Source organism: Heterodontus francisci, chromosome 33, assembly GCF_036365525.1.
Source record: "Heterodontus francisci isolate sHetFra1 chromosome 33, sHetFra1.hap1, whole genome shotgun sequence".
NCBI lineage: Eukaryota > Metazoa > Chordata > Chondrichthyes > Heterodontiformes > Heterodontidae > Heterodontus > Heterodontus francisci.
This window is the reverse complement of record NC_090403.1, coordinates 46,950,758-46,965,705: the sequence shown is the minus strand read 5'-3', so window position 1 is coordinate 46,965,705 and position 14,948 is coordinate 46,950,758. Positions and strand designations below refer to the sequence as shown.

Below are 14,948 nucleotides of genomic sequence, written 5' to 3'. Positions count from 1 at the left end.
TCCCATTATGGATCTTACATCCCAAGCAACAAAATCTTGCTCTCCTAATCCTTGTCTTCTTGCCTTTATTGCTCTCATCCCACTGCAACAAGGGCAGAAGGGGAGAAAAGTAGCATGAAACAAAACCAGAGGCATTTAAGAGCCCTGAGAAGGGTGAATCCCAGAAGGTCACAGCTCAGCGTGGGATCAGAACAGTCACCAAATCAGAGTGAAAGCAGAACTGGGGAAAATTGGAGAATTAGTAAAGTACAGTTGCCTTGAAGGATGTCCTGCTCACCAGAAAGCTATGGATGCTTTTGCAAAATGTTAAGTTGGGAGGGGTACTCATCCTGAGGTTAACACAGCAGAGGGGATAGGGTACCCCCACTAGGAGCCTCATCTAAGGTTTCCACTCTTGATTGCCAACTACAGCCCCACTGGAAAGTGCACGCGTATGGGTACCAATCGAAGACAGGACTGGGCTAGGCTTTGATATCTTTTGGAGTGAGTTATTGAGTGTCTGCACCTACCTAATCAAAGTTGAGTACTGGCCAGGGCTTTGAGGAAAGGAGAAGGGAAAATAAACAGGAATATTGCCAAACAGAAGGTCTCTAAAATTGTACCAGGATATAGACACTAACCAGCCAGTCAAGATATTTCACACAGTTACAACAATCATCACCAGTAACCCATATGGAATGGTGAACACTAAGGAGCATTTTTATATCAGGATAAATATTTCTCGACAGACCACAAAAAGTCAAGAATTTCAGTCACAGAATGTGGTATTGCAAAAACTGTTTCACTTTACTCCTATACTGTAAAGAGTTGCTTCTGGAGAAACTACCACACAGGTGTACTGTGGCTTGCACATTATTTAAAGATATCTTTTGTCCTCCTCTCCTGGGGGTGTTAGCTCCAGCTAGGGTACATTTCCATAGGACTAGGTGCCTTTTGTACCTCATTGAAGTAGCCATTCTTCATGAGTGAACCAAGACAGCAAACATCCTCCTTCAACATACTTTCCAGCAGGGGTCACTGAATAACAAGCAGGAAGCTTGGATGATTTTTCTTCTCCCTGGTGAAAGTGTCAATTTCAACACGCAAATTGGCACCTTGGCGAAGACCAGTTAATTCCTGCAGTGGTACATTTCCACAGGTAATGGCACTTCACCGAAGACGAGGATGATATATAATTGTATTAAATTACCACACAGAACATTTCCTGATTATACTGCCAACAATCCATTCCATACAAAACTATACTCTGAAATATGTTTACCCCTCATGCAAATTTCAAGGAGCTTTCCAACATAGTGTACAGCATATTACTCTGGTACCCTTGATAATGCTTTTCCCATCTGGAGCAGACCCATTCAAACAGCTCAGGAGTTATATTTTAATGGGCTAGGGCATTTACTTACTGCAACAAGAGAAGGATTTAAAAACTTTCATTTGCTTCAGCCGAGAAAATATTTCAAATCTGACTACTGTGCACCATGATAAAAGCAGTTCAGGCATCGAGACTGCTATTTACAAGAATATTCAATCATTGGTCATTTCTCATTTAGACAGGCTGTAAAACAGCTTCCCTTGTGTTCTTTATCCATGGAGGCCTGCAGATTGGGAGAGTTTTCAAATTAAAAAATTTTTTTTTGTGAAAATGTTTTTTGACATTGAATAGGTAAATCTCACAGCCAGACAAGCGTAACTCGGCTACTACCTGTCACAACAAGCTCTCATATACATCAAAGCCATAAGCCAGAAATGTCCCACAGCACACAGGAGATGATAAGGGCTCATATTGAAATAAATATTGCTGTTAAACTGACTGAGATAGGAGTTTCTAATTACATCCATTACCAGGATGTATGGACACCAAGGAAAAAAAAAACAAATAAAAGGGATGGCTACAGAGAACAATGCAGTACCACTGTATCAGTCCTCATAGATTTTACATCATAGTTTGAAGAATTGTATGGTCTGATTTGAAAGGGATCTATGAACTCTCCATCTCCAGTATACATTTTCATTCTTAACACAAGCTTTCCCTCTCCTGCTTTCCCAACCAGGAAAACAAAATTTCTCTTTGTTGGGTTTTGAATTTGGGTTAAATGCATTTTTTTTTAAAATCTTAGATCAGTGTCGTCACTGCTGTATAGAAAAAAGTACACTTAAGCCAAAATCCCTTAATGTTGTGCCAACATGGTTCTTGTGTGATTGCCTTAATTCATCACCTCAAATTGCTCCCAACACACCTACCACCAGTAACAGATCTGTAGCCACCAGTACTTCGTATCTCCAGACATAGCCCAAGCTTGAAAAGCAGTATTTTACAAATTAACTATTGCTGAGTGTGTTTAGTTTGATGAACATATTAAGATGTCCATTATTATATTTTAAACACACACATTATGTATTATTGCTGTACTAAAAGAGTTTAACTACCACAGAATTCCTTGCATTTCTACTGAAAAACAAAGAGGGAAAGTAACATAAAAACACATGCCAGGCAACGAACTATTAGATTTTCTGAATTATCTTTTTTTAAAAATAAATCAATATCCTCATGTTTCTGTTGATTAAAGGGGTTAATTCTGAACCCGTAATCAAATGTGACCTTCTTGAGTGGAGGAAGAGATTCATCAAACCCATCTGTTACAACAACAAAGGGAATGAGATGTGACAAGCAGCGCAAAGTAATGGAGAAGATGAATGGCACAGACTGCCTAGGCAAGAGACAAGCCTAACTATAGACTCCTTTCATAAAAGAAAAATTCTTAACCTTTTGAAACTAAATAGCTATTGGCATGTCCTTCAGCTCCTTACTGTAATTTCTAAAATAAAATCTGGATTCTCACTGAAATGTTAACAATTCAAGCATGACCTTTAACCCTGCAGCTGCATACGTCCACCAAAATCCAATACATTAGGTATAACCCAAGAATACCACCAATTAAAGGCTCTATTATTCAGGAGTCTATTGGAGGCAATAACTTCCTGTTGGCAAATGTATACATAAACCATTTATTGACTTCATAATGGTTCCAACAAGGTACGAAAGCAGAGTATCACTCAGAAGACTTCCTTTTAGTGCTCCCATAGCAACACATGACCAATAATTACAATGTCCATTACAGACCCCCCACAATGACCCTTACTCTGCAAGTGGCAGCACCAGAGGCATGCCAGCTCCATCCATTATTTTAGCTCATTACTGGAACTGGATTACTTTGTTCAATTAAATAAGTTTGGACTTATCAGGCAATCAAATGTTACATTTTCAGCTAAGGTTTCTTATAGAAGCAACAGGAGCATGTTTGGCTTTTCTCAAACACCGTTCTTCTACAGCACTCCGATTCAGTCCCTTGTATTTTTTTCTGTATTATTTTCTCACTTATCTGCTTGTCTATCTACATCTATTAATATATTAAAATTATTACAACTGTACATATTTCTTGTAACTTATTTTCCATTATATATTCCTATTCGCACATTTATAATGGCAACTGCCTCAGTAGACTTGTTACACTGCAATTACATCCCCCTGTCAGAGGTGGTTCTGCACTGCCAGTTTTGCATCTCGTAGCTCCTTAGCCTACATTGTAGGGCGACTCCCATGTTACAACCAACACCACGTCTCTGCTTTCCAGATTGCCATAAGTTTTGCTATTTAATTAGAAACAATTATATAAAATCGAAGTGCTAACTAAAAAATAAAAACAAAATGCATGGTTTTAAAATGGAAACTGAACTATATCTGTATGCCTTGATCCAATTAACCCTTCCCTATAACCCTGTTTCACCAGAAGACTCCAGTTGGTGGTGACTTCTTGGGGTTGATCTTCCTATCAGAGAAAAATATAAGACTTACATTTATATAGCACAGGATGTCCCAAGTGCTTTACAGCCAACGAAGTACTTCTAAGTGTAGTCACTGTTGTAATGTAGGAAATGCAGTATCTAACTTGTGCACAGCAAGCTTCCACAAACAATGTGATAATGACCCGATAATTTGATTTTTTTAATGTTGATTGAAGGATAAATATTGGCCAGGACACTGGGGATAACTCCCCTGCTCTTCTTCGAAACAGTGGCATGATATATTTTATGCCCACCTGAGAGGGAAGACAGGGCCTCAGTTTCACGTCTCATCTAAAAGATGGGCACCTCTGACAGTGCAGCACTTCCTCAATACTTCACTGGACTGTCAGCTTTGATTTTTGTGAAGTCCTTGAATCCATAACCTTCTGACTCAGAAGACAGAGTGCTACCGTATAGTGACATTCAAGTCATTCTCTGAATCTCTCCGGTTGGTTTCCCTGCTATCACAATGTTGGGTTATATTTGTATGAAATTAAATATATTTCTATGCCTTGCTACAAACACTACCACCATTTTCGAAAAAGAGCAGGGGAGTTATCCCCAGTATCCTGGCCAATATTTATCCTTCAATCACCATGAGATACAAATACTACAAAATAATTATGGCACAGAAGCAGGCCAATTGGCCCAACAGGTCTATGCAGTGTTTATGCTCCATACAAGCCTCCTCTCACCCGTCTTTGTCAAACCCCATCAACATATCCTTCTATTCCTTTCTCTCCCCTGTGCTTATCTAACTTCCCCTTAAATGCATCTATGCTAATCGTCTCAACTACTCCCTGTGGTAGCAGGCTCCCACAGTCTATTCATACATTCTAAGTAGGATATAACTTGTAAAACAACATGAATTTGTAAGATATCTTATATTTTATTCCCCATTCTTCTGCTTAGGCCTCTGTGCCAGAAAACAGTCCAAGGAATTGCTTGGCAAGCACCTTTCTGCCAATCTGTCAGGAGGTGCAACTAACAACTATTTGCATTCATATAGCACCTTTAATACAGTAAGGCACTTCACTGGAACATGACAAATAAGATTTGTCATGAGTCACAAAAGAAGGTATTAGGACAAGTGACGAAAAGCTTGGTCAAAGTGGCAGGTTTTAAGAAATGCCTTAAAGGAGAAGAGAGAGATAGCGAGGCGGAGATGTTTACAGAGGGAATTCCAGAGCTTAGGGCATAGGCAGCTGAAGGTACAGCCACCAATGATGGTGTAGCAATGAAAATTGGCAATGCACAAGAGGCTAAAATTGAAAAAGTGCAGAGATCTCGGAAGATTGTAGGGCTTGAGGAAGTTACAGAGATAGGGGGAAATACAGTCTGGAATTACTCAGCCCCCGATGCTCCACCTGTGTTCTGCATGCTGTTTCTTTCCAAGTTTTAGGGTTTGTGCTTTCTGTGGAGCATAAACATCAGCATGGACCTTTTGGACTGAATGGCCTATTTCTGTGCCGTAAACATAATGTTACATTTGAATTGGGAGTTTGGGGAATTTCAGACATCAAGCTTACTTCCACCACTTAAATGCAGACTTCAATGCAGTTCCAATGCTCCAACATACCAAAGTCATGTGAAAGAAAACATGTATTTTACAAACTCAAACTTACCCCTCAAAAGAGTTAAATTCAGTGCCACACATGCTGTCTTTTCTTGCCGTGCACTTGCTCAGAGCAGTGCAGGTACTGGGATTCACCTGGCATTCGATCAAATTTTAATGTTCTAGTCCAATTCACTTCCAAAGTATAAAAAACCCAATCAAAATTTTGTACAGCATCTCAAGTAGTAGCTGCTCACGAGGTATGCGAAGGAAAACTGCTCCATTCTAATTCCAGTTCTACTACATACTGTACATTGGTATCATTACCTGAGGGGCCTCTATCCAGGATAAATGTTGTGAACAATGTGGCGCCATGCTGGATCAGTTTAATAACAATGGGGACTGATAAACCTGAGTGATTCTTGATCCCTGCTGCATTAAACAGATCCCATTATATATAATTTTATAAAAAATGTCTTTCCTATGAAGATTAAAATGGGCTGATCAATGACCATTAAATAGAAATTCCTGAAATTGTTCAGATTTAAAGACAGGCATTAAAAAAATCTGTCAGGTTGAAACAGTATGGAGGTTTAGTTTAAATTTTTAAAAACTTGGATCTTACTTGGCTCCCCTCATGATTCACTAAGGAAAGGCAAGATCAAGAAGGGCCCAGCTTCAATTCCTGGCCTGTCGGAACTTAGTGGATCTCGCTCAGTTAGTGCAGGGCGGACACAATTGGCCATAGCTTCTCGAGGTTAAGAGGGGTATACTGACCGTGATTCTCGCTTCTGATTGATTGGTTCTTGCTTAAAGTGCACACGTGTGATATCAGGTAAAGAGTGGATTGGACTTACTGTAATGCCCCAACCCCCCATCCCCTGTGACTCAATGGCCTGCCAACACTCACTAGCTTAACTATCGCAATCAATAATGGTCGCTTGGGTGAAGAAAAAGAACATACCCAAGACCAGTGGAACCTTGCGCCAGTAAGGAGTTATAAAAGCAAAGAATTAATGCCGTCAAAAAAAAGAGAGGTTGGGGTGGGGGGGTTTGTGGAACAAGAAAACTGGCATTAGAAAAAGGACTGGCATTAAAAATAAAATTTCCCATTATGTTGTATGGAAAGAAAATTGGCCAGGAGACTTGGATTAAATATTAATGAGCTATATATTTTCTTTTAAACTGTGCCTGGGGAAGCATTCCCATAATGGAGGGCAGCTTTTACAACATGCGCAGTGTTAATGAGAGCAGTGCCTTAACCTCTGCTACTTACTCCCCAGTGATTCTTCTTGTTTTTCATAAAATACTTTAACAAGTTTCATTGCTCATATCTGGCTTGAATATATTTGTTTTGTGGCCACATTTGTTTATTGTAATCATAAATGTCGAGGGAATTTCTGATGCATCGCATACTTGCCAACCACAACTCAGTGCAAGGGAGGAAAATGTTGGGAGAAAAAAAATCTCAGAGTGACATCAGCAAAACCAAGTAAATCTGTGCTGTAAAACAAACAAAACTTCAGAATAGTGAAGGCAGGATCAGGTTAATTTTTCCCTCACCAGTTAAATCCATTTTTTTGGTTCAATGCAAACAATCTATGAAACACTGGTGCAAAACAGGTCCTGAAAGTGAGCACAAAATGGGAGATGGTGGGTCAGCAGCTCATTTTACAGCCTGTCCGATTTCCTTTTGAAAAAGAAACTCAGGCGGGGTATAAAACAGGCTGGCATTTGCTATTTTACATAGTAATGCACAGACAGGAATCACATACAAGATAGGAATGCATTACATGCATAGTAATAAATAGCCAGGATAGTCTTCTCAGATGTCGTAGTCCGTACGAATGAGCATACACATATACAAGTGGTTCAAAATGAAAGGCTCCTATGACTACATGATTCAAAGTGGAGCGATAAAAGTGTTATGATTGGCATGAAACACTTGCCTAACAAGTAAATTTTGTAAAGTTTGTTATTGTTTAATCTCTGCATATGTTCATCTGGCAGAGAACACAAAACCAACAACAAAATAATAAAAGGCGCAAAATATTCTATTCTTTCTCGATGTCATCCAATACCCAAAGACTATTTCTTTAATGATCACGCACTTTTGCCCTTTCCCTTCCCCACTGCTGAAATCACAACCAACACCATTATCCACCTACGGCTCAACTTCACACCTTCTTTGCCAGCCTCTGCCCTCATGGGCTACATTTCATTCAAAACAGCATGGTCCACATCCTCATCGTTCCAACATCTACATCCTTGAAAATCTGCACTGGCCCTCTATCTCCCAACAAATTTTCTAGTGTCTCATGGATCCAATTGCAGCATTACTACAAGTTAGTTCAGTTTTTGACTGTGTGTCTCCACAAGTGTATAATAATAATGCAGGGCGTCAGTGCACATGCTTTGTGAGGTAATCCAGTTCAACATCCTGAAACGAGAAAATGGGCGAGTTTAACCACTCCTAAGTAGAGACTCCACAATCAGAACAGAACTGAAACCATTAAAAGTTCTTGGCCATCAGAAGGAAGCACAAGCAGAGATTAGTGCTGGGTCTTAAAAAATTTAAATTGAACTCATCATTCCCTAAATTTCATTGCAAGTTTCACAAGACAAATACAGATGAGGGAGGACATTTGTCCCATATCAGCTCATCCACCTAGAGCAGAGGTGTTCAAAAATATTGGCCCCGATATTTGTGTGGCATTCTCCAAATTGTAACCCATTGTTCTGGCTGTATAGTTCCGCATTCTATTAACTACATTGACTTCACAGTATTCACGTTCCTTAACACAAAACAATTGAACAGTCATTTAGTTTGTACATTTTTAATTGAAAAAGAGCGCAAGTGAAAAGCGATATACAAAACCACACAGTAAATTGTCACTCAAAATATTTGCTGAATAAGCCTCCCCTGACGTCTGCCTGTGTAGACTGTTGAACATTTCTGTCTCAATAAGAAGTTGGCAACCAGGAAAACAATTTCATTGTCAGCAATACTTGAAGAGCAATGGATGTGATTCAATCATGCTATTTGAATAAGCAGAAGAAAAACCTCCATTGATGATAGATCGACACAGTGGGGGAGGGGGAAGGGAGAAGTCAAGGGAGTGCAGTGAGAGAAATATGGTCCTATACAGCATGGAATATTACATAGAGTGAAGACATAAGCAAACTAGAGGGAAGCGCACAACATCATGAAAGAAACAGGAATACTCAGAAATTCACATGAAGACTTGAGTTCATATAAACTCCATTATCTCGATTTGCTTCATCCTCAAAAGGTTTTCACATTCTGTTCTCTTCTGGCCTTTCTCTAACAACTTTTTATTTTTAAGGTTGGTAAGGTGAAGTTTGTATTGTATACTCCTTCCTGTGGTTCTCATTCTAGTACCGCACCAACAAGCTATCCTCAATCAAGCTCCTGTCCTGAGAAAAGGAAGCAATTGAAAGCTAGACTGTCTGAAAATACAAATATTAAAACCAAAAGCAGGCAATAATTCAGAGGAAAGGAGAAGCTGCGAACAGTCCATTATGGTCTGGTCTTTTAATAGGACCAGTGTACCACAGACATACAGATCAACTACTGTTGTAGCATTTTCTATGGGAGAAGGGATTAGAATCATAGAAAGGGTTCTGTTTCTTCATCATGTAAAATTATAATTGGGCTCATTAGCACAAATGTCTTAAGACAGAGGCCGATGATGAGGATGGGTGACTACTTGTTCGCTTTTGAGTCAGACAGTCTAGCTTTCAATTGCTTCCTGAAGAAAAAAGCATGCTCAAGGAAGCCTTTTTGCAGATAACTGGCTTTAGTTTTGCACATACATGCATGATTGAACAATTAGACAATCAGCTGTTTTTAAATGCCCCGTTCAGGTCTATTTCTAGACTGGGCAAAAGACGCCATCCTAACATGAGGGCATTTACTGCAGTCAAAGTACAATTCCGGAAATCTAGGTGCAATGAGGTTTGGGCATCCAAATGACACATGATTCAAAAACATTTTTAGTCAACTTTTCCTCAGGTACAGCAGGACTCACCTTTTCATGAGAAAGTGACTACTCTTTTTGTCAGAAAGAGTAGAATAAACTTTGAACCAGTCACACAGGTCATGCTGTGTAAAGTGCACTTAGATAACCCACTAAAACCGGACATCTTTCCGTATTCATCCTCGTTATGGGATCATTCAATCATGTTGGTTGACTGGCTGAATTAATACTTTCATTACAGTTTCAGCCTGGTCTCAATTTAAAAAAGGAATCAAATCAAGCTCAGGAGGGGTTGTAGTAAAATTGCACTTAATTCAACCATGCCCAGAGACTTTTATCTTGCCAACTGCTTCTTCAATTGCCACTGTGCAACAATGCTGCAGAAATATTTGGATTTTACTGATATATCACTTCAATGCCTGATCTTCTTTGAATAGCACCATGAGCACTTTTACGTCCACCTGAGAGGGCAGACAGTGCCTCAGTTTAACGCCTCAACCAAAGATGGCACCTCTGACAGTGCACTGAACTGCCAGCCTAGATTATGCTGTGGGGCTTCAATCCACAATTTTCTGAGTCAGAGCTCAGTGGTAGCACTCTCACCTAAGATACCATCTATTATTTTTCCCAACGGGTATTCTTTATGTCAGCCAAAACTTGGAGTGCCAGCAACTTATTCAACCATGGAAGGCACCACCATGTTCCATCCTCACCCCGATGTCCACACATATGCACTTTGTGGAAAGAATTGCTGGGTGATCAGATGATGAACCCTGGCACTTGAGTCAAATGATACCCATATGGGATCAGTTAACACAGTGCAGTCTTGACATACAAATAATTACAGACATCAGTAACTCAATGATTTGTCCAATGTTTAGCTGTGCACTCTCTAAAATGGCTGACATTAGTGGAAATATAGCAAAGTAATCTATTTTGCCCCTTTTAGAATAATTTAATGCCCTATTTAGTCTTGCCATCAGAGGTCAGAGTATACTTAGTATTTCCCTAAATTTGATTACCCAACTCTAATGTAAACTCATTGAATTCGGCACTTCTAATTAGCACCAGCTTGAAATAAACCCACCACTTCCGGGGTAGTTTTCACATTGGGGTCAATCAGCAGGCACTACAATGTAAAAGGTCACCAATTTCCTGCCAAATTTGCTTTCTTCACTGCACCCAATCTAAAAGCAAATCTTGCTCATGTGCTTGCAGTGTCTGACTTGCACCCTCAGCATCTGCCATAGCGATATCAATTTCATGCAAAATTGTACACTTGTTTCACAAGTTCTCTTTGGGTGCTGGAAACCAAGACTGTGGGTTTTCTGAGATGAAAGCAATTCTGAAGACTTAAACAAATGTGAATCAGACACTGAATTTTTTCAACTGTGCATCTGGCGAAACATTGCATCATTCCTCCATTGACGCAAGTTGGATGTGACAAGAAGCGCTGTATGCCACACCGATAATGTCTCAATACCAGGTACTTGGATTTTCAGGCTGGGTGGACGTCATAGAATTAGTTAGAGACCGGAACACCCATTTTCAAAAAAATAACAAAACAAATGTCATCAACTTTACCACCCCCTGTGATTACTTCTGCTTTCTGTTGATCTTTTAGAGGATATATTTTGTCACTGCTCAGAGACATTCAGAAAACCATCACTTCCATTGCCTCTAGGATTTTGAATTTAAAATTATGAAGTACTCAGGCAGTAAATATGGCTACACATGGTAAGTCTACATTATCTACATTACAACATTTCCAACACTACAACTTCAAAAATACTTAACTGACGATAAAGTGCTTTGGGATGACGTGAGGTCGCGCAAGGTGTTAGATAAATGCAAATTCTTTCTTTTCTTTCACTTCAACTGCAGAAATTAATGAAACTTATTGCAGGATATTACTCCAAGCCAAAAAAGAGAGGGTAAGTGGAGAGGTGGAGGAGCTTATGTAAGAAATTCCAGAGTGTGAGGATTAGACCGCTGAAAGCATGTTAGCTAAAGATGGGGTGTGGGGTGAATAAACAAGAGGCCAGAGTTGAAGGAATCGAGAGTTCTGGGGTTATCATAGAAATATAGAAAATAGGAGGAGTAGGCCATTCGGCCCTTCGAGCCTGCACCGCCATTCAATATGATCATGGCTGATCATCCAAACTCAGTACCCTCTTCCCGCTTTCTCCCCGTATCCCTTGATTCCTTTAGCCCTAAGAACTATATCTAACTCTTTCTTGAATATATTTAATGATTTGGCCTCAACTGCTTTCCGTGGTAGAGAATTCCACAGGTTCACCACTCTCTGGGTGAAGAAATCCCTCCTCATCCCAGTCCAAAATGGCTTACCCCTTATCCTTAGATTGTGACCCCTGGTCCTGGACTGCCCCAGGAACATCCTTCCTGCATCTAGTCTGTCCAGTCCTGTTAGAATTTTGTAGGTTTCTATGAGATCCCCTCTCATTCTTCTAAACACTACCGAATACAAGCTTAATCGACACAATCTCTCTTCATACATCAGTCCTGCCATCCCAGGAATCAGTCTGGTGAACCTTCAATGCAATCCCTCCATAGCAAGAACGTCCTTCCTCAGATAAGGAGACCAAAACTGCACACAATACTCCAGATGTGGTCTCACCAAGCCCTTGTATAATTTCAGCAAGACATCCTTGCTCCTGTACTCAAATCCTCTCGCTATGACGGTCAACATACCATTTGCCTTCTTAACTGTCTGCTGCACCTACATGCTTACTTTCAGTGACTGGTGCACAAGGACACCCAGGTCTCGCTGCAACTCCCCCTTTCCTAATCTATCACTGTTCAGATAATAATCTGCCTTTCTGTTTTTGCCACCAAAGTGGATAACCTCACATTTATCCACATTATACTGCATCTGCCAAGTATTTTCCCACTCACTCAACCTGTCCAAATCAATTTACAGAGATAGGTTGGGGCAATGTCCTGAAGGGATTTGAGAATGAGAATTTTAAATTTCATTTATATAGTGTCTTTTATGACTCCAGGACGTGACAAAAGCAATGAAGTACATTCGAAGTGTAGCCACTGTTGTAATGCAGCAAGCAATTTGCACACAGCAAAATCCCACAGATAGCAATGAGATGAATGACCTAGCAATTTGTTTTCATGATGTTGGTTGAACGATAAACTTTAACCAGACACCACAAGAATTCCCTGATCTTCTTCAAATAGTGCCATATGCTCTATCATGTCCACCTGAGAGTGCAGATGGGAACTGTGTTTATAATCTCATCCAAAAAGTTTATCTGAGCTGTGCATATTAAAGGGTACCATCTTGGCAAAGCTTTTTTTGTGGTGGGGAGTTGGGTATCCCATAAAAGCCATTTGTGATTTTCCTCACCATGGTATTAAGCATTTCAGCAAGATTAGTATCATTTGCGAAAAAGAACTGATTCACTTACATCTGAACAAAACTGACCACTGAGATTACTGGGATCCTTTCAAGATATCGCTACTTACTGCATTAAAGAACAAGTAAGTTAATGAGTGTCCAAATTGTGTAAATGTATATGTACAAATACTACCTACTGCGAAGTTACATTCATTGCATCATTACTAGACAAGCGTGGCCTTTCATGCCTTCCTGCTTAAAACAGTATAGTTCCAATAATTCTTTCTATACTTATAAAACTGGCACTAAGGTGGGAAAGGGAGGGGGGTTGCTAAATCCACAACCCGTTCAACCCAGCTATGGTAAAACAAAGCTATTGAGATGGCTTCATTGCACACCGTGCTTCATTTATTCTGCTTCCGAGGCCTCTTCCCCTCTCGCAACTGCTGCTTGCCTCTTTATTGCTTGTTATGTACAGAAGTATATTGCCTATATGATTTTCCCTCTCGCATCTGGAGTGTGTCATCCATCTGATAAGACATCTCGGCAAGGCGTACCCTCCAGCCACTTCGCTCGATCACAGAATATTGCAAATCCAGCCTTGTTTTTTAAAGACTTCCAAATGTGCTTTCTTTATGCTGCCCTCTATCACTGTCAGCTTTCAGATACCGCAACATAATGAAACTCTTCAGCCTGCAGCCCTGTTTACACGCAAAGGTTTAATTTGGGATTGAAACTGGATTAACCTCTTCCAGTCCAACATTTTGCCCAAAATACATTTTACTTAGAAGCTCGTTTGCAGACTATTTAACTGCCCCAATGTCTACAGTGCTTATCGGCCTAGTTTAGAGACCACATAGTAACTTTCCACCACAAAATTGCGGTCAGAAGCTCTGTCTGGGGAAAACCGGAGTACAAATGTCAGCTGAAGCTATAATCTAATTTGAAGTTCTTGATACAGGGCATTAGCATTGCCCAACCAGGGCAACTTTTCTAGTTCTGAATCTATACTACAAAATTAAAAGCAGATTCAGCAGTGTATAAGCCTACATTGTACTCATGACGGCGATTCCTAACTGGAGGCTGAGAACAGATTGAAACGTGTTAAAACCTACTTTAGCACTTTCAAATCTCCAATTATCACACAAGATAAAAAAGTTTTGCACAATAACTTCAACCCACTACAAATGCCTTCCCTGTGGAAAAGTTTTGAAAACAGCAGATGCACCAGACTGTTAAGCTAATCAAGAGCACTTTTGTATAGTTGTCAGAGCTCAGGGAAAATGGTGGTCAAACAAAAACCCACAACCTCTAAATGAACACTCCTCTTTTTACTGTCTCTGATATGCCTTCAGTCTCTACAGGAGCACGAATAGAGTTCCAACTGCAACTCTCAGAACCCAAGGAAAGTTGTATCTCTAGGGCTGTCAGCTCCTTTATATTATGTAGTGCCGGGTCAACAAAGGAAGTACCCCATGTCTGCTTTCAATGATAAGCCATCGGTGTACAAGCACCATTAACGCTAAATCTTTATACAATTACCGCTGTCTGACTGACATTCAATAAGCTGGCACAACAGTCAGGATAGTTCTTGTATGAACATTGAAGGCACATGGTTAGGTAGTCTGGATTCCCTGCTTCCTGGCAAAGACAACAATTTCCTTGCTTTTATTTTCATGGAGCTTGTGCTCCAAGCTTTAATCTTCCTGGATAAACATCAGATTCCTTCCACCATTATTGACAATTGGAAAGCACCATCTATCACGCATTCCATTATTCTCTTAAGCAGATGCCTGAGGTAAAAACAGTAGGTGGGAGGGCGCCCATTGTCCAGACAATCTTGACATTTAACTTATTAAAAAAGAAAAATTGATTTTATAAATGTGAAAATATCTACAAATAAATCATCGTTATATTGACTGACACACAAAGTAAAATCACAGTGTGGTTCCGAAAGCAAGCTGAGTTTCACGAGCCCCTAAATACCTTAAGAAGACATGGTTTCCACGTATGGATGTGACCTTAACTGTGCATATAAACACTCTGTGACAATATCAGTGAGAGGCAGAGTATCAGTACAACATATCATGATTCCTAGTTAAAGTTAAAACTGGGAAACAGTGCTTAAGTTAAGCAACAAAATATGTTTTTTTTCTTCCTTCCAATTTTCTACCCTCCT

At 40.0% G+C, this 14,948-nt stretch overlaps 1 protein-coding gene and 1 long non-coding RNA gene across 17 annotated transcripts in view; one reads left to right on the top strand and one right to left on the bottom strand.

Annotated features, from left to right (window-relative positions):
• Nucleotides 1-14,948, bottom strand: part of raraa (retinoic acid receptor, alpha a) — a 594,392-nt gene that overhangs the window by 223,857 nt on the left and 355,587 nt on the right. The window lies entirely within an intron of this gene.
• Nucleotides 10,772-14,948, top strand: part of LOC137348177 (uncharacterized) — a 123,682-nt gene continuing 119,505 nt past the window's right edge. The window contains exons 1-2 of the long non-coding RNA XR_010969087.1: nucleotides 10,772-10,885; nucleotides 11,024-11,136. This is a non-coding gene — a long non-coding RNA (uncharacterized lncRNA). The remainder of the gene's footprint in view (nucleotides 10,886-11,023; nucleotides 11,137-14,948) is intronic.